At 38.9% G+C, this 19,241-nt stretch overlaps 1 pseudogene; it reads left to right on the top strand.

The window, feature by feature from the left end:
* The first annotated feature begins 336 nt into the window (after positions 1-336).
* Positions 337-8,705, top strand: LOC114191214 (uncharacterized; annotated as a pseudogene).
* The last annotated feature ends 10,536 nt before the right edge of the window (positions 8,706-19,241 follow it).

Genomic DNA, 19,241 nt, shown 5'->3' on the forward strand with positions numbered 1-19,241 from the left:
CTTGGCTGCTTGCCGACATTCTTCGCCAAGCTTGCGTTTTTTCTGGGATACATAGCGGGCTTCTTTATATATGGATAGTTTGTGAGATGCCACTTGGGGGTCCACTCCAGGGAGGTCGGCAGTTGACCAGGCGAAAAGATCGGTGTTGTTGATGAGGATGGGTGTGATAGTGGCACGCTCGTCAGAGTTTAAACCGGTGCCTAGGTTAATAGAGTGACCATTGGGAAGCTCTAGAGGGGAGGTGTCCTCAACTGGTTCAAGGCGAACATCCCGGCCTATTCTGGGGTCAAGATCTTCGCCGGATAGGGCTATGCTGGAGCCAAGGGGTCGTTCGATATGGTTGGTTTGTTGGATTGGGAGTTGTGGTCGCAAGCTGCTCATGTAGCATTCGCGTACCAAGCGGTGGTCGCAGTGGATGGTAAGGATGTCGTCGGACGGGGCATGGAACTTCATGGCCAAGTGAGGGGTGGAAACGACGGCGCCAAGAGTATTGGGGAAGGACGGCCCAGGAGGATGTTGTAGGATGTTGGCGCGTCGACGATAAGGAAGCGAATTGGGATGGTTTTAGTTTGGGTCCCCTCCCGAAAGACGGTGTGGAGGTCAATGTAGCCCCGGATGGATACCTGTTCACCAGAAAAGCCATATATTGGCTCGTCATATGGGACCATGGCGGTGTCAGGAAGTTGAAGTTTTTGGTAGGTGGCCCAATAGAGGATATCAACGGAGCTGCCTTGATCAACGAGGACTTTCTTAACAGTGTAATTTTCGATTTCAACAGTGATGACCATGGGGTCATCTTGTTGATGGTCGAGGACATGAAAGTCATCATCTGTGAAGATGATAGGAGGCATACGACGTCTGTGGTGGGAATGGGTGATGTGGTTGATGGATTGGATATGGCGGAGGTGTCTTTTTCTGACAGAAGAAGTGGATCCTTTGCTAGCAAAGCCACCAGAGATGGTGTTAATGGTGCCACATAGGGGAGGGTCGGTAGGGGTGATGTCGGTGTGGGCCGGCTCCGGTTCTTGACTGGTGGGTTGGACGGGGCGTCTGTCGTGACTGAAGTCATGTGGAGGATGTCTGTGATCGGATCGAGGGGGGTGGCGGGATCGAGAGGAGAAGGAATGGTCGTCTCTACGGATGAAGCAGCGAAAGTGGCCAGCACGGACCAATTCTTCTATTTTATCTTGGAGTGCTTTGCATTCTTCTGTAATGTGACCATGGTTGCGGTGGTAGTGACAATATTTGGTCATATCGGCGTTGGGAGGTGTGGTTGTCTTGCGTGGTGGAGGGATTAGATCAGCTTGTAGGGCCTCGTCGAGGATGCGGGAGCGGGCTACGGTAAGAGGGGCGTATCTGGTGAAGCAAGGTTGGCGGGGCTCGCGTGGGCGAGTATCGGGATGTGGGTTAGGTTGTGGGGTGGGGTTGGCAGTGGTGGCTGCATAGTCGTTGCAGAATTTGGTGTGGAGGGTTTGCATTTCCTCCATGCGGACATAGTCAGCTGCACGTAACTTGAGCTCGTGCATAGAGGCAGGTGGGTGGAGATAAACGTTGTTGGCAAAGGGGCCGGGTTGTAAGGTAAGGGCCATGGACTGGAGGATCATCTCCTGATTGAGGTGTGGTGTACGAAGAGCTGCCTTACTGAAGCGATCTATGAACGCTCTGAGTGGTTCGCTTTGTTCTTGTCTGATGCCCAGGAAGGAGATGGTGGTAGTTTGGTGTGGGCGGTTGCCAGCGAAATGGGTGGAGAACATGTGGGAGAGGACGTCGAAACTGTCGATGGAGTAAGGCGGAAGGGTTGTGAACCATTCTAGGGCAGGGCCCTTGAGGGTGGTGGGGAAGGCTTTGCAAAAGACTGCGTATTGGGACGTGTACAGGGCGACATGGGTGATGTAGACTTTAAGGTGCTCGTCAGGGTCGGTTTCGCCAGTATAGCGATCTAGGGTGAAAGGTTCCCACTGGGCCGGAAGAGGGGTGTTGGCGATAAAGTCAGTGAATGGGTGACGACGTCTTGGCTGGTGGGGAGGGAGCAGGTGAGGTGGGATGGGATGGTTGATCATAGCGGGGAAGGTGGAGGTGAGGTTGTGAGGGGGATGTGGGTTGTCGGAAGGTATTGTGGGTTGTATGGTGGAACATGTGTGGTGTGTAGGGTGGTGGGCATGTTGTAGGGGATCTGAGTGGTAGGGAGGGTAGCGGCAGGGGTTGGGGGTGCGGTGAGCCCCGGTTGAGTAGATGGGAAGTGAGGAGGATGGGTAGAGGGGGTGGGTGTTTGTTGAGTGGTGGTGAAGGTGTGAGGAGTGGGGTTGTACTCACTTTCTTCCTCTGTGGGCTGGAAGGCCAGAGACCTCACAACTTCAGAGGTTTCCTTGGCTTTTCCCTTCAGATTGGGATCAACTTCGATCTTTCGCCTCAGGCGAAAGTTCTCTTGTCGTAGCGCCTCCATCTCGTAAGCGTTGCGTTTCTTCAAGTCTGCGAGTTCTTGTTGCATCTTTGCTTGGCCGTCTAGGATGGCGGCTAGGTCAGGGGTGCTGCCAGGAGGTCCAGAAGGACCAGCATCTGCCTGCTTGTTCACTCCAGCTTTGCTGCGGGTGAAAACCATCTTCAGAGAAAAATGGGTACTAAAGGTGTTCGTCTCATGCCCCACGGTGGGCGCCAATTTCCTATAGAGAACAAATAAGATGAGTTAGGCACAAGCGTCACCTTACCATGTAGTCCGCTATCTCCTCAGTTGGCCTCTTCCCGGTGGATACATGTCAGCTTGAACCCAAGAGGGGTTACCTGCAGAAGAGTCTCCGACGCTCAAGTAAGTCAAAGCTCTCAGAAGGTCAAATCAGTGATTAATGAATGCATACCTTTAATTACTGGGGTCCACACGTATTTATAGAGCCTGGACCGGCTACTTACCTCGATGGCTTATATTGGTTACATGAGGTGTAGGTTATTCTTCTAGATGTATAGGTTAAAACCGGTACAAGTTAGGCTAAATACTTGGCTGCCTTGATATATGCATTGTTTACTTATTTGGTGGAGTTTGGCTAGGTGTGGTACACCAGTCCCCCAGCCTTGTCCGATATGAGTTGTCGGTCAAGGGTGATATGTGTTGGTATGCTAGCGGAACCGGCTAGGTGTGATACACCAGTCCCCCAGCCTTTAAGTGTGATGAACAATGTTAAGGCTAAAAAGTGGTAACCGTCTAAAGGTAGGTGAAGGGATGTCAAGGGTCAAATCAAGAAGTTTTGGCGCCGTCGTTTTTAAAAGTTATATCTTTCGCAATGATGGTGTCGATTGGTCTGGGGTATTATTTTGGCGGGAAGGGGTTTTCGTCGTTTGGGATCCTGGACTATAAATATAGGTTTCAAAACGGGTGAGGGGTTACTTGGTTCATTTGCGAGAGTTTTGAATTCAGAGATCTTGTGCGCATCATATATATATATATAAAAGCTCAAATGTATTGTCTTAAAGCTTTAAATTGGATACAATGTTTGTTCTCCTATATGATTTATTCATGATTTATTAGTATTAATCTTTTTAGTCCACATTGAATAATATATTTAAAAAAAAAGTCTCACAACTTATTTAAAATTTTGAGATGAATGCATTATGTTATAATTTAAAAATATATCAAAGTAGGACATTGTATAACAGTTGCATTATTTATTTTAAGCTTTTATTGAATCATGTGTGTTGGAATGAGTCATGGTTTTATTGGTTATCTTTTATTTTAATCATTTACAGCAAATTGTTTTAAGTTACAGAAGAAATTGAGACTTATAAAAGGAATTTAGGTTATTTTCAACTAAAATATTAAGATTTTGCAAAAATTTAATGATTGGTGTTAATGTTGGAAGCAAAAGTATTTGATCGAGTATCATATTCATTAGTGCAGATAATAATCTAAAGTTAAATTACCTTCAATAAATTGAAAAATGTTTTCATAAAACTATAATCGTTTGTGATGATTCTAATTGTGAGTTTGTGTGAAATCTAAGTGTTATATATATATATATATATATATATATATATATATATGATGTATACTAGTTATTTATTGGTATTTTTTAAACAAATTTTATATTGGTGGATGAAACATTATATACTATTGTTTAACTAATCCTTTCATTTTTACTAATTGTATTTTTATTCTTCTTTAAATTTTGCAGTTGTTGACTTTTATTACACACAAATCACAGTGTCTTCAAAGTTGAGGTAACATGAATATTATTTTATAGTTTCTTATTGGAAATGGTGTTAGTTTGAAGAATATATGTATGCATGTGAATTTTCCTTAGCTTTATGTTTTAGAAATTAAAATTATTAAATTAGGAATAAGAGTCTTATTATTATTATATTGTATCTTGACTTCTATATAGCTAATATTATAGTAACTAACATGATAGCTCAAGAAAATATGGATTGGATATGGATGTTTGCTAGTCGATTATCAAAAGAATATGAAAATAGGGTGAAAGAGTTTCGTAGATTTGCAGTTGAGATGCAAAAAAACCCTAGTAGAATTATTTGTCCTTGCTTGAAGTGTTATCATTCAAGGGTAGTGAACGCAGATGAGTTAGAAGCACATTTAGTATGCAACGAAATTGATAAAAGTTATTCATGTTGGACCAAACATGGTGAAAATCAAAAAAATGATATAGCACATAATGGGCATGATAGCACAAGTTATGCACCACAAGAGACTGACACAACATATGACTTAGACCAAGTTGAGGAGATTGCAAACATTATTGAAGAGGATATGCGAGATTGTCCTCAAATGTTTGACAGGTTGACAATGGATGCAAAGACACCATTGTATAATGGTTGTACTAGTTTCACAAGACTATCAACGGTGTTAAAATTATTCAATTTGAAAGCAGGAAATGGATGGTCTGATAAGAGCTTTACTGAATTACTATCACTTTTGAAAGATATGCTACCACAAGATAATGTACTTCCTTGTCGAATGCATGAGGCTAAAAAAATGTTAAGCTCTATTGGTATGAGCTACGAGAAGATTCATGCTTGTCCAAATGATTGCATTCTTTTTCAAAATGAATATGCACCATTGGATAAATGTCCTAAATGTAGAGCATTACGTTACAAGAAAAATTCAGCACCGATGAAAGTGGTGTGGTATTTTCCTATAATACCAAGATTTAGGCGCATGTATCATAATGCAGAAGATGCAAAGAACTTAAGATGGCATGCAGATGAAAGGATATGTGATGGAAAGCTTCGACACCCTACAGATTCTCCTCAATGGGCAAAAGTTGACCATGATTACCCTAATTTTGGACAAGAACCAAGAAACCTACGTCTTGCTTTGTCTATTGATGGAATAAATCCGCATGGTATGCAAAGCAATTCGCATAGCACGTGGCCTGTGGTTATGATTATATATAACCTACCTCCATGGCTATGCATGAAAAGGAAGTTCATGATGTTGTCCATGTTAATTCCAGGTCCAAAACAATCAGGGAATGACATAGACATATACTTGGCACCTTTGATTGAAGACTTGAAGGATATGTGGAACGAAGGTGTAGTGGTGTATGATGGCTATATGGAAGAAAGTTTCCAGCTAAGAGCAATGTTGTTTGGCACAATTAATGATTTTCCAGCATATGGTAATCTATTTGGATATAATATCAAAGGGAAGTGTGCATGCCCTATATGTGAAGATAATACAGATTGGGTGCGATTGGAACATGGTAAGAAAAATGTTTTTCTTGGTCATCACAGATTCTTACCTTCAAAACATCGTTACCGAGGGTGGAGAAAAGCGTTTAATGGAAGAATAGAAGAACGTAGACCTCCAGAATTGTTGTTTGGTGATAAAGTTTTTCATAAAGTAAAGAATATAAACAACAAATTTGGTAAAACTTTTGCAGCAGATCTAGTCACATCTGGCTGGAAGAAAAAGTCAATCTTTTTTGAGTTGCCATATTGGAAATCCTTGTATGTTAGACATTTCCTTGATGTTATGCATATTGAGAAAAATGTATTTGATAGTGTGATAGGTACATTGTTGAATGTTCCTGGAAAGTCTAAGGATGACATCAATGCAAGGTTGGACCTACTTGATATGGGAATTAGAACATAATTAGCACCAATAAAGAAAGGTAAACGTCAATATCTACCACCAGTAGCTTATACTCTATCTAAAAAGGAGAAATTTGTGTTTTGTAAGTTTTTGTAAGGACTTAAAGTTCCAGAGGGGTACTCATCAAACATCAGAAACCTAGTATCTATGAAAGATCTAAAACTAAAAGGGTTGAAGTCTCATGACTGTCATATTCTCATGGAGCATTTGCTACCGATAAGCATACGTTCCATTTTACCTAAAAAGGTAAGATGGACCATAACTAAACTATGTTATTTCTTTAGAGCCATTTGTAGCAAAGTGATTGACACTGGAAAATTGCAAGCACTAGAAAGAGAAATTATTGTAACTTTGTGTGAGCTTGAAATGTTTTTCCCACCTTCTTTCTTTGACATAATGGTTCATCTTACCATTCATTTAGTTAAAGAGACACAATATTGTGGGCCAGCATATATGAGATGGATGTACCTACTAGAGCATTATATGAAGATATTGAAGGGTTATTTGAAAAATCGAAGTCTACCAGAAGGATGTATAGTGGAAGGATATATACTTGAAGAAGCTATTGAGTTCTGTACTGATTACCTCTCTAATGTTGAATCAATAGGATTTCCAAAGTCTCAACACTTAGCAAGAACGTATGGATACAAGTTTCTAGGTAATCTATAGTATTCAAATGCAATGTATTTATCCTTTGATTCATGTAGATAAGATTACATTTACAATCTTTCTATATAGGAAAAGAGCTTAAAAACTAAGGAAAGAGCATCACACTCTAAGTACCCTTATAGAGGTTCACGTAAGGGGTATGCACGCCTAGAACAAGAAATGGTAAGTAAATATATCAATAAATAAACAATACACAACTTGCTAATATGATTTGTAACTAGGTTGATTATATTTCCCAAAACATAGATAAAGGAATTGGGGTCAAATGTTAGTAATATTCCCCATCAAGAATTATGGAAGCATGCTCGTGTGAATAAGGCTGGGGAAATTGAAAATGAAGATGTTCAGCAAGTTTGGAACAAATGTGTAAGTAATATCTTTTCATATTATATTTGTCTGTGTGTGATATGAGAATAAGTGTGATATGTTTGATTATTGTTATTGTAGGTAATATTGTCACAAACTATACAGTCAGAAGAGATGAGTAATGCTCGCTCAGACATCCTTGCTCAAGCTTTATGTGTCCCAGAGTATCCAAGTCGTGTTAGGGCAACAGGATTTGGAGTCAGTCACAAAGATTATTTCCCGCCCAAAAAGCGTTATACACAACAAGACCATGATGCATTGACTACTCAAATGAAAGACATGGCTAAAAGAATGGCATGGATGGAGAATGAGATTAATTCACTTCGAAAGAAGGACACCTCTAATAACATAGAAGAACCTGATATTAGTGTCAATAGTGGCCAAGGGAGTTGCACAATTTCATCAAATAGTTTTCCCGAGGTAACTAACTTTTCTACATTAGCGTAACTTGCTTACATTAAATTTGTAATAGCTCTCTACATTTGGTCACTTTAAACATTATATCTTATAATTATATTTTATAATGTAGGGGGTCTCAAGTTGTAAATTGTTTGTATCATCACCATTACTTTGCTTGGTTGCCCATGGCAAATTGCATAATGTTAAAGGTGATACACTACATGGTAGATCTCTACCTAATGGTCATGTTAAAGTTAGTGTAGATATTCCTGTGGAGCCAAATGTATCCTTGCCTATACCTAATGCTGATGACGACATAATGACAATAGGACAAGCAATAGGTACATTTGTGGCATGGCCAATCAATCTTTTACAGGTTGTTGATGCGGTATGTTTGTCAAACCTTATTAATTCATAATTATTTATGAAAATATTTTATCTATCACCTAATTTTGTTTAATTGATGATGTTTTAGGATTCCAATCTATCTAGAAAGAAAAAGATTAATAATACGAATGAATCTGTCGCACCTAAAAGAAAATGTCAAGGAAAAATGATTGTTCAAAATATTCCTCGTAAAGTGATTCATCCCAATCTTCCTCAATGGTGCAACTACCTCTCTTCATATATGAAATTAAAGCCTACAGAGTCACTTTCGCCAATAGAAATAGAGAAAGACATATTTGGTTTTGATGAACATAAAGAAATCATTAATGCAGAAATTATTGGAGAAATTATTGACTATGCATGGCTTGGTGCAACTACAATTTCTATATATATCGGGTACACTATACTACTTTTTTATAATTGACTTTAATCTTTGGTGAGTAGCTTTTATGATTTTACTAACTTTTAATTCTTATATCTTTCTTTTGTAAGGTACCTATATCAAAATTTCATTAAGCCAAATCATAAGAGGTTCTTCTTTTTATCACCCCAAATAACAACACATGAACTACCAATGAAAGAGAGAATGCAAAAAATAGTGAGTATATTTCTTGACAATGGGGTGATTAATAAGTTTGTTCTTGCTCCTATCAATACAGGGTAATATTTTTTTCCTAACTTTATCAATAATGTATTATTTTCAAAGTTAGATGCACAAAATGTAATTTTGTTGATTCATTTCCAATTTTAGCCAACATTGGGTCTTGCTCGGAATCAATCTTAAAATGGAGATAATTTATTATCTTGACCCATTGGCGAAAGACATTAATATGAGGCAAGATTTGAAGAAGTTGTTTGACATGTAAGAATCTTCTTAATGTGATTCACACATATATATGTATACTTTTGTATATATATTTTTTTACTTATGTATGCTTCATTTTTATTATTAACAAGGGTTATACAAACCTACCGAGCTCAAAGAGGGTCTATGGTTTCAAAGTCTAAGTTAAGCAATATCAAATGGACACCAATTAAGGTAGATTACAATTGTGTATTTGAAGATCAAATGATGTTGTTTTATTTGAAGGTTAATACCAATTGTATTGATGTTTTCTAGTGTCCAAAACAATCCAACGACCATGATTGTGGGTATTACATTTGTCGATATATGAAGGAAATTGTCACATATTGTGAAGGAGGGACAATTCCAATAGATGTAAGTTATCTTAATTGTATGTATTATTCATTTGGAGTAGGATTTTGATTGACTAATTTTATTTTATTTTTCTTTGTTGTAGTATTTTCCTAGTTGTAGATGTTAACAATATTCTGACAATCAAATCATTGAAGTCAGGGAAGATTGGTGTTTTTATCTCATTAGTAAATTTTTATAGGTTAGTTGTATAATTCCTTATATAACAAAATAGGGAAGGTTAGGAACAATGTTTTGTCTAAAGTGTTTTGGCCCCACAGTCTAGCAAAAATGGAACATGATGGATGAGTACTACAAATATTAGTTTTTTTTGCTAATTTCTTTCATGTAATATTATACTTTTTTAAAAATATATAAACATCATTAAGTTTTTTGTGTAACTATGTAAGAATTTCAATGCCCTTTCATTTCAATTTTGCTTGATTTCAAGTTCGAAATTTTTATACAGGCATGTGAGTCGAAGAATAGAATGAACAAAAAATTAAATAAATTATAATAAAAAATAATCAAACCAATACACATCGCTTGTTTTAAAAAAAGTTATCTATTGATGAATTGAAAAAGTGTTATCCATTAATGAAAAATAGACAATGTTTGTTTGAACAAGCGCTATCTATTAATGAATTGAAAAAGCACTACCTATTGATGAAAAACTACTCTCATAGATCGTGCTTATTCAGTCAAGTGTTGTCTATGAGAGCTTTGATAGACAACATTTTGTAAAGAAAGTGCTATCTATTAAAAAATATATAGATAACGCTTGTCATTAGACAACGCTTTTTTACAAGCGTTGTCTATTAATAGATACCGCTCCAATAGATAGCACCTAAAAAGCGCTATCTATTAAGAAAAAAAACGCTGTCTATTGCCAAATTTGGCGTAGTGAATATGGCTCTTTGATGAACCAAAATTATGTTTCCACTAAGTGTTAGGCTACTAGTTTTCATATTTGGGTGTTGGGTGATATTGGCTAATTAGTTCTATGCTTAAAACTTGGTTATGATCTTTCTTGGTGTATGCATGATTTGAGACTTGGTGATGCATAGTTCAAGTATTTTTCCAATAGAGTCTTTTCATGTGCTTTTCTTGCTTGTTTTGATTTAAAGTTTTGTCACCTTGATATCCTTTCCTTAGAGTTTAGCTTTCTTGGGTTTAAGTACTTTTATTGCTTGTCTTTAGGTTCTTTGTTTTGTCTTAGTAGTTTTCTTCCTTTGCTTTATTTTGAGTGTAGTGGCCAAGCCACTTGAACTTGCTTGAAAAGGTTTCCAAAAACTTTGAAAGCATTTCACTCCTTTTTGGTGGATTTGAGTGTAGCCTTGTCTTGTTGCTTTAGGGGAGAGTGATCTAAACACTTGGGTGAATTTCTTTGGACGATACTTGGTCTCGGGTTTGGTTACCAATTGTCACTAACACCTTCTTTTCTCGGATTTTGAGTTTTATTGTAGGAAAGTGAGATGGTGACTCTTAAGGCCAATCAAGGTGCATTGGTAGACATTGGTAAAATCTTACAAGAAGTGGAGCTTAAGAGACAAGAAGATAGAAAACAACAAGAAAGAACCCTTCAACTTTACATGAAACAAATGCAACAACAAATTCAACAAATTCAACAATAATTGCAACCATTCCAAAGAGAGGCTAAGAAAAGAGAGCATTCTAGGCACCAACCATCACAAAAGAAGGAAACTCCAAAGATTCCTAAGTTTTATGGTGGATGTGATCCCAAAATCTACCTTGATTGGGAAGCTCAAGTGGAATAAATTTTCAATGAAAATCATGTAAAAGATCAAACACATGTTGATCTAGTAGTGTTAGGATTTTTTGAGTATGCCAAAATTTGGTGGCATAAAGTTTGTAAAAATTATGACCAAGGGCCACCCGCGGCTTCTTGGATGGACATTAAAACTCTTATGCACGCTAGATTTGTTCCTCCCTCCTATAGGAAGGAACTTCTTTTGAAGCTCCAAAGCTTTCACCAAGGTCCTATGTGTGTGAGTGAGTACTTTAAAGAATTAGAGTCTCAAATGTTTAGGGTTGGAATAAAAGAAACTAACAAAGAAAAAATAAAAAGGTTTGTGAATGGTCTTAGAAGAGACATACAAGACCAAGTAGAGTTGTATGAGTACTCTTCAAAATGTTTTCACACTTGCCCTTAGGATTGAAACTTATTTGAAAAGAAAGAATAGGGCAAGGAAGAGTTACTCACCCAACCACTACTATAGTCACTCATGGAAGGGAAAAGCTAAAGAGAAACATGATAAATCTCCTTCTAAGTCTCACCAAGCACCATCAAGTAAAAATAAGTCACCAAGTGGTCACACTCACCATTCCACTTCTCAAAGATCAAGTTCCATTAAATGTTTTAAATGTTTGGGGTATAAACACATTGCTTTGAATTGCCCAATCAAGAAGACAATGATCTTAAAGAAGAGTGATGATGAGAGTGAACATTTTTCTTCCCCTTCCCCCTAAAATACTTCTTCCCACACTTCTTCTTCAATTGAAAGGACTAAACCCCTTGAAAGTGGATTGTTAATGGTAAGGCGCCAACTAGGGCAAGTTCCCAAAGAACTTGATCCTTCTCAAAGACAAAACCTTTTTCATGGAGGGTGCCTTATCAATGACAAGATATGTACCTTCATCATACATAGTGGAAGTTGTGTAAATATGGCTAGCCCAAGGGTGGTGGACAAGTTTGGCTTGAAAACCATTCCTCATGCCAAACCCTACAAGCTATCATGGCTTAAGGAAAAAGAAATAAAAGTAACTAAACAAGTCCTCATTAACTTTTCAATTGGCAATTTTAAGGATGAGGTACTATGTGACATTGTGCCTATGGAAGCCAACCATATTTTGCTAGGTAGGCCATGGCAATTTGATAGAAAAGTTGTTTATGATGGTCATGCAAACACCTATGTTTTCTCCTCCCTAGGAAAGAAGTTCACAATCCTACCTCTCCCACCTCCACAAGAAAATAAGGACAAAAATAAAATAAAAGATGAAAAGGAAAAAGAAAAAGGGCAAGCTTTCACCAAGGAGTTACTTGCCTACAAAAAGAGTTTTTCAAAGCAAGAGGTGCAACATCACTCTTCATTCTCTTCCCAAACAAAGAGAGATGAAAAAAAACACAAGCAAGAAAAGGAGAGTGACATTAAAAAGAAAGAAGGCATCTCCAAGACTAGGGATGGAATCATTAAAGATGAAGAAAGTTCTCATAAACTCAAGTCAAGCTGCATCAACAAAGACTTCAAGAATTTGAGGTCAAATTCTCTCAAACAAAGGGAGAATGATAAAGGATTGATCCCTACCAAGGATGATGGCCCATGGCACATGCTTAGAAGAAAGGGAGTCCCTTGATCCCTTCCTTTGCTTTTATTTTTTTTAGTTTAAAATTCCATTAAGTTGGCTTGGTTGACTATTTTTAAGTTGACTTGTTGACCTTGACTTTGGGTTGACTTATTGACTCAAAAGATTAGCTTAACCTTAAACCAACATGCTAATAAATTCCTTAACTTGCTTTTGTAGGAATAAGAAAGGAGGAGGACCACATAGGAGACACTTGGCATCCTAAGGAAGAGAGAGAAGGATCAAGACTTTCTAGAAGCATCTAGAAAGGGGAGGCCTACATGCCTTGGACACCAAGCCTTCTAGAATGTTCTAGAACCTTCCTTTAGGAGCCTTGGCCATGAAGACTTGCCACCTAGATGGCTTGGACGAAAATTCACCCATATGCACTCTAGGATGACCTACTTTCTAGAACATGCTAGGTTTCTTTTGTAATCTTTTAACTTAGTTGTTTTGCTAAGAGGCCCCTAGACTTGTCTATTTAAGGGACCTCTAACACTTTTACAAGGGTTGAACATTTTGGAGAATTTATACACTTTGTGTTTCAACCTTTTGTGAGAGTATTCCTCCTTAGGGAGTGGAGTTCTTTCAAGCCTTATCTTGCCTTGGCAAGTGGCGGCATACACCACTCATCTTCAAGGTTGCCATGGCTTCTTCTAGCCTAGCCTTGTAGTGGCGTGAATCCTCCATTCCTCCCCTTTCCCTTGCTTTTCATTTTATGTTTCTTTACTCTTCTTGGTTTATATTGTTTCTATTATATGTTTTTCCTTTTGGTTTCTTACTCTCTATCAATCCATCCTCCTCCTCTCTAGAACCTTGGAAAGGAACCTTTACATCTAGATAGCTTGCTATCTTAATGTCCAGTGGGGATTTCCTTGGTTTTCTTAATCAATCATCACCATATTCATTAACCTTCTAAAAGGAACAAGATAATCCTACATCACACAAGCACAACATAATCTACCAATTCATCACTTTAAACAATTTAGGTTTTTTATGTTAACTAGGGAAGGTAATAGAGTTTGGGATCGTATGTGGATGGCTTTAATATTGAAAATTTGGAAGCAAATAAGCATTATTTTTAAGAATGAATGGTTGATGTGAAAGAGATTTTTTTTTTTTAATATTTAACTAAATATTTGGGCATGGATAACATGTAAAGCATCAAATGTTAAATTTCCTTATTCTAATCGGTGCTTGACTCATAATTTGTTTAAAATCCATAAGTTGAAAGTTGTGGAGAGGGTAAAAATTAGGCTGGTAGGGAAGTAGTTTATAGGTTAAAGAATGTTTGTAGGCCACATAAAATTGCATAATAAAACAAATACAAAAGCTGCTCCTAAAAATTTTTTGGGGACAATTTGAGGGAAATTACACTAAGTGAATTAATAAAGTTACTTAGTATCTCATTTTTCTTTTCGAGGTTATGTGGGGTTGACATATAACGTTGTCGTGAAGGGATCAAATCAATACTACTTATCTATCACAACTTTAGTATTGTTAAGAAAGTAGCCAAACGATTAGCATGGGTAAAGTCAACCCTTAGTCGTCTCCCAACGAACACGAAATTGATTTCTAACAAATTAGCTTTTATAAAAACTATACAAAAAGGGTTAATCAACTAAAATAAGAAATAAAGAAATAAAGTCGGAAAAAGACAAAAAAAGTATAAAATAATAAAGAGAAAATAGATTGATTCCACTACTTTTCCAAAATAGGATTCATCATCAATTATCTAAAGATTATTGCTCCATTAATTAGTGTTGTAAATTTGCAAATTAATCAATGTAAATTCTCAATTAATTTGTTGGCGTTCTCACTCTTAACCAAAGTAAATTCTAAATCAAAAGCAAGAACTTTATAGATTAATTATAGTAAATTTAACCAAAGTACATTCTAAATTAAATATTACTATGTTTAATCATTTCCATTCTTTTACCTCTAAATTCAAGCAAAAAGTTAATTAACCAAAATACACTCTTGATTAATTCTAGTTAAAGTTTTGACCTCTAATCAAAGTACATTCTCAATCATTAGCAAAAACACATTCAATCACATGAAATTTTCTAAATTTAATCAAAGTACATTTACGATTAAAATTAAGGCTTAAACATACCTTTTTGGTCCCAATTTTTGTAACATCCCAGTTAAATAGATAACTCCAATTTAATAAAATGCCACATACATAAATATCCAAAGAGTGCGAAGATTTGGGATATGAAGTACACAGTACCCCAAACATATCCATAACAAAAGAAAGAGGCCCCACATGGCCTAAAACAAGATACAGAGTCTCGTCAAAAGCGAGAAAAACTTAAACTACTAAAACTCCAATAACTGTGGGCCCCAAAGTGAGCCCGATACTCGTCCAAGATTCATCAAGCTGCAGCGTCTCTACTATCGTTACCAGTGCCAGGGATTCTCACAACTGCTCACATCAATGAAATTGATGATCATCGCAATAGAGAAAACCACACACAACATACAAGCAAGCAAAAGGGTAAGCTAGTGTAAAGGAATCTTATATCGTAACACTCAACATGCAGTTTCAAAGTCAGACACACAAATAATAGACATTCACCCATAGATCACCCAATCATTTGAGACTCCAAGACTTGACAATCCAGATACGTAAAATGAGGCACTACTATTTGGCAGTGGAATTTTATCCTAGCAATGAGGCGTCACCACGAGGCATTCGCAGAATTACACCCTATACATGAGGCACCACCACGCGGCCTTCGTGGAATTACGTCCTGGCCTTGAGGCACCACCATGTTACTCTCATGGAATTATGTCCTGATGTTGAGGCACCACCGTGAACTCTCACCTCGAGGTTCATGGAATTAAGTCCAATAGGTGAGGCACCACCACAGACTCTCCCTAAGAGGGCCCATGGAATTATGTTCATATGATGAGGCACCACCACTAGTCCCCGCTACAAGGGTCATGGGATTACGTCCTACTCAAACCATACTCATACCTTATCAATCAATCATGAAGTTCCTATGCATACCATTACCATGTCATTTCGTATAAATAACCCACCATCAAACATATCTCATACCAAGCTCAATACCAATTCATTAGTTCCCACCCATAACATACGTAGTACATGCCTATCCACTCCCATTATATAATAAATCAACGAATCAGACAATCAAACAACCAAATACTTTCATGAAGTGAAAAACAGCCAGAATCCGAGCTAGGTCTCGCTCAAGCTAGGAGCCCTCGCTCAGGCGAGAGGAGTACTCTCGCTTAAGCTACAGACTCTCGCTCAAGCGAGACTATGACAATGACTCTGGGAAATTGCACGAGCTCTCGCTTAGACGAGGTTGTCTCGCTTGAGCGAGACAGTTCGTCACTCAAAATGCAGCCCCTCGCTTGGGCGAACACTCGAGCAGAAAAATTTGGGCAAGCTTCTACTATTCTCACCTAGGGGAAACGAGCTCGCTTGGGCGAAAATATCAGCTCTCGCCCCCTGTTCACGCACACATGGTAGCACACCCAACCAATACATTGTTCAATCCATTTCCATGCAAACCCAAACAATACACAAAACATATAACTCATGAAACAGAAGTAAAACAAGCAACAAGTACTAAAAGCGTGAAAACCCTGGCTTCCCTTACCTCGAGTGGGTAAAAATGCTAGCATAGGAGTCCACTAAGAAGAGGGGAACACGGCGACTCAAACCAGTGCGGTACAAACTGGAAAACAGATGTATAATACTAAGCATACTAGTTTAGATTCGACTCAAAACAGAAACTAAGGTACCAGAATGGAAAGACAAGGGTAAAGTCTAAGCTCGACTTACCCGAGTGAAACCTTATAGTGAAACAGTGGTTGCTCAAAGGATGCCCTAAAGGGGTAGGGGAACAGTCTTCTCTGAAAATTTGTAGAATGAGGGTGTTAGGGTTGGTTTAGGTGGTTTTGGGCACCTCATGGGTTGGCCTTAGGCCCAACAGATTGGGGCAGCCCCTTAGCTATTAGGACAAAAAAATAAATGGGCTTTACAATTTTTGTGAGCTTTGTTTCGTTTGGTCCGATATCTTTCTTATCTCCTCCGTCATCCTAAAAAGAATCAAGTATGTCTAGTAGTAGTGATAGGGTTTCCTTGTCAAGTTCGAGTGGTGAGAGGTCTGGGGGTAGCGGGAGTAGTCGAGCGGATAGTAGGGAGGAATCGAGAAACGTAGGGAGGATCCCCATGGAGAGGGTAGTTGAAGTTAGGGAAGATCCACCTGAGGAGTTGCGGAAAGCAACTGGTCGGCGAACACTGGGTACGAGTGGGTAGCGGCAGACGTGCGAACACAACAGTTTCTATTTTGGTGGTCGAGGTTACTGAAGTCGTGGTTGAACTGTACACCAATCTTTAAGAAAGGTGCTCGAAGGGACATAGTGGTGCCAGAGAGGGTAACTGCTGTGGAATGTGTCTGTCATGGCCGAGAAGGAGCTGCCGAGGAGTTCTTTTATATGTACATGTGTCACTTCTCACAACTACACATATGACTGCCATTTGATGAATTCACCATGGGAGTGTTACAGCTATTGAATGTTGCTCCTACCCAGTTGCATCCGAACAGCTGGGCATACTTGCAGGCGTTCTGGTTGTTGTGTATGGCGTTGTATTTGCAACCGTCTCCACGAGCATTCCTTTACTTTTTTTATACGAGGCCCAGAAGTCCGAAGACGTGGTTGTCGCTTATAAGTCAGCCTGGTTTTAACAGACTAGATGCTTTTACCCAATCCTTTAAACACTTTAAAGATAGGTTCTTCAAGGTGGTGATAAAACAAGATGGTCGCTCACATTTTTATACTGCTGATTGCAATACTAAGTTCCCATTTTTCTGGACCGGTAACCCTTGGAGGTATAAGGTGATTTCGAGGGAGGATTTATCGGTGGCCGAGAAGGAGGTGGTGGATACCTTGATGCGCTTTAGCAATAAGATGCCCACTAAGGGCTTAGTTAGGGTTTATAATTCGGTTCACCCGATTATAGATATTGAAGGTATCTTTCTGTAGTTTTGAGTGTTATTTTATGTTTGAGTATTCTGATGGTTAAATGTTGTGGGTTGTAGGACATGTGGTACAGATGGGAAAGAAAAACTTGACACTTTTCCAAGCCTTGCGGAAGGAGAAAGCGGGGAAGGCTAGAGCTGCTGGGAGCACTGAGGTTCCCAACCTGCAAGAATCGTTAGTAGATGTGCATGTGCATGGTGGAACGAAGAGGAAGGTGGAGTTGTCGGCTAGTCCTAGCAAAGGAAAGGACGTGAAGAAGGTGCGGGTCGCCTTGATGGGGCTGGGATCGTCAAGTGGAGGGAAGGGACCGAAGGCTGGATTGATTGAGCTTCCAGAGACAACTGTGCGAAAGGATATCGAGATCAATATGCCGGAATCATTAATCGATTCGATTGATAACATGGAGCCGAACGCTTTGGTGAAGGCCATGGTTGAATTTAGCAGCAAAACTCTGATATTGAGCCGACGTGTTGGATCTTTATATCAGAGAGAGTTGAAGGAAGGGAGTCGGACGAAGGTTGAAGAGTTACGGGAAAAGGTGGACAAGCATGCAGAGGAAAAAGAAGCCTGGAAGAAGGAGAAGGAGGAGTGGGAAGAAGAAAGGAAGAGGCTGGCTACATGGAGAGTACGCTGCCTAGATTCAGAGGAAAAGTTGAAGGGCCATATTGCAAACCTTGAGGCCAACTATGATGAGATGAAGGAGAAACATGACGGGTTGGAGGTGGAAATGGAGGATTTAAAAAGTTGTATTATCCAGGAGCATATAAACGGCTTTCAGAAGGGTTTGCGGCAGGCGGCCTTCTTCTATGAGAATGTTGATGGTAATGACGCGAGGTTTGATGTAAATAAGGATGTGGTTGATGGTGTACTTATGGATGAGGCAGAATCTAGTCCCGAGGGGGATGTGGGGAAGGGGGCGGAGGATGTGGATGTGAACGTTGATGGCGCGCCTACGAAGGATGCTGACCAGGAGGCGACTTAGAACCATTATTTTAATACTTCCAATTTGATGTTGATTCTAAGTTTGTAATAAACCGTACACTAATTACTCATGTGCTAATGTGACAAATGCTTTGTGTATGCTATGTTGTTTGTTTGATGTCGATAACTTGTGTTATAGCGGCACATTTGTGGTATGGTATAATTGTGAGTGGGAGTTTGATGTATGTAGTGTTTGCTTTAGAGTGTTTAATTCGATAAAGAAATGTTTTGGTTTGCGAATGCGATTTTTTATTGGGGGTATTCGACCCAAGCCATTTACTTGTGGTAAGGGTGGGGAACTTAAAATGAATTAACATCAAGTTAAGGGTGTTCGACCCAGGCCGCTTCCTTATGATAAGGGTGGGGAACTTAAAACGAACTATCATCAAGTTAAGGATGTTCGACCCAGGTCGCTTACTTGTGATAAGAGTGGGGAACTTAAAACGAATTAACATCAAGTTAAGGGTGTTCGACCCAGGCCGCTTACTTATGATAAGGGTGGAGAACTTAAAATGAATTAACATCAAGTTAAGGGTGTTCGACCCAGACTGATTACTTGTGATAAGGGTGGGGAACTTAAAACGAACTATCATCAAGTTAAGGGTGTTCGACCCAGGCCGCTTACTTGTGAGAAGTCAAGTTCATCCCATCCATCGTCTTATTCAGCATATCTTGATTTTCATTGAATATCCGAAGACGATGCCCATTAACTTTAAAATTTCTTGCTGAGGATTCTTCCTTGATCTCCACTACTCCATA

This window comes from Vigna unguiculata, chromosome 7, assembly GCF_037176805.1.
Source record: "Vigna unguiculata cultivar grain cowpea cultivar isolate G323 ecotype 2 chromosome 7, ASM3717680v1, whole genome shotgun sequence".
Lineage (NCBI taxonomy): Eukaryota > Viridiplantae > Streptophyta > Magnoliopsida > Fabales > Fabaceae > Vigna > Vigna unguiculata.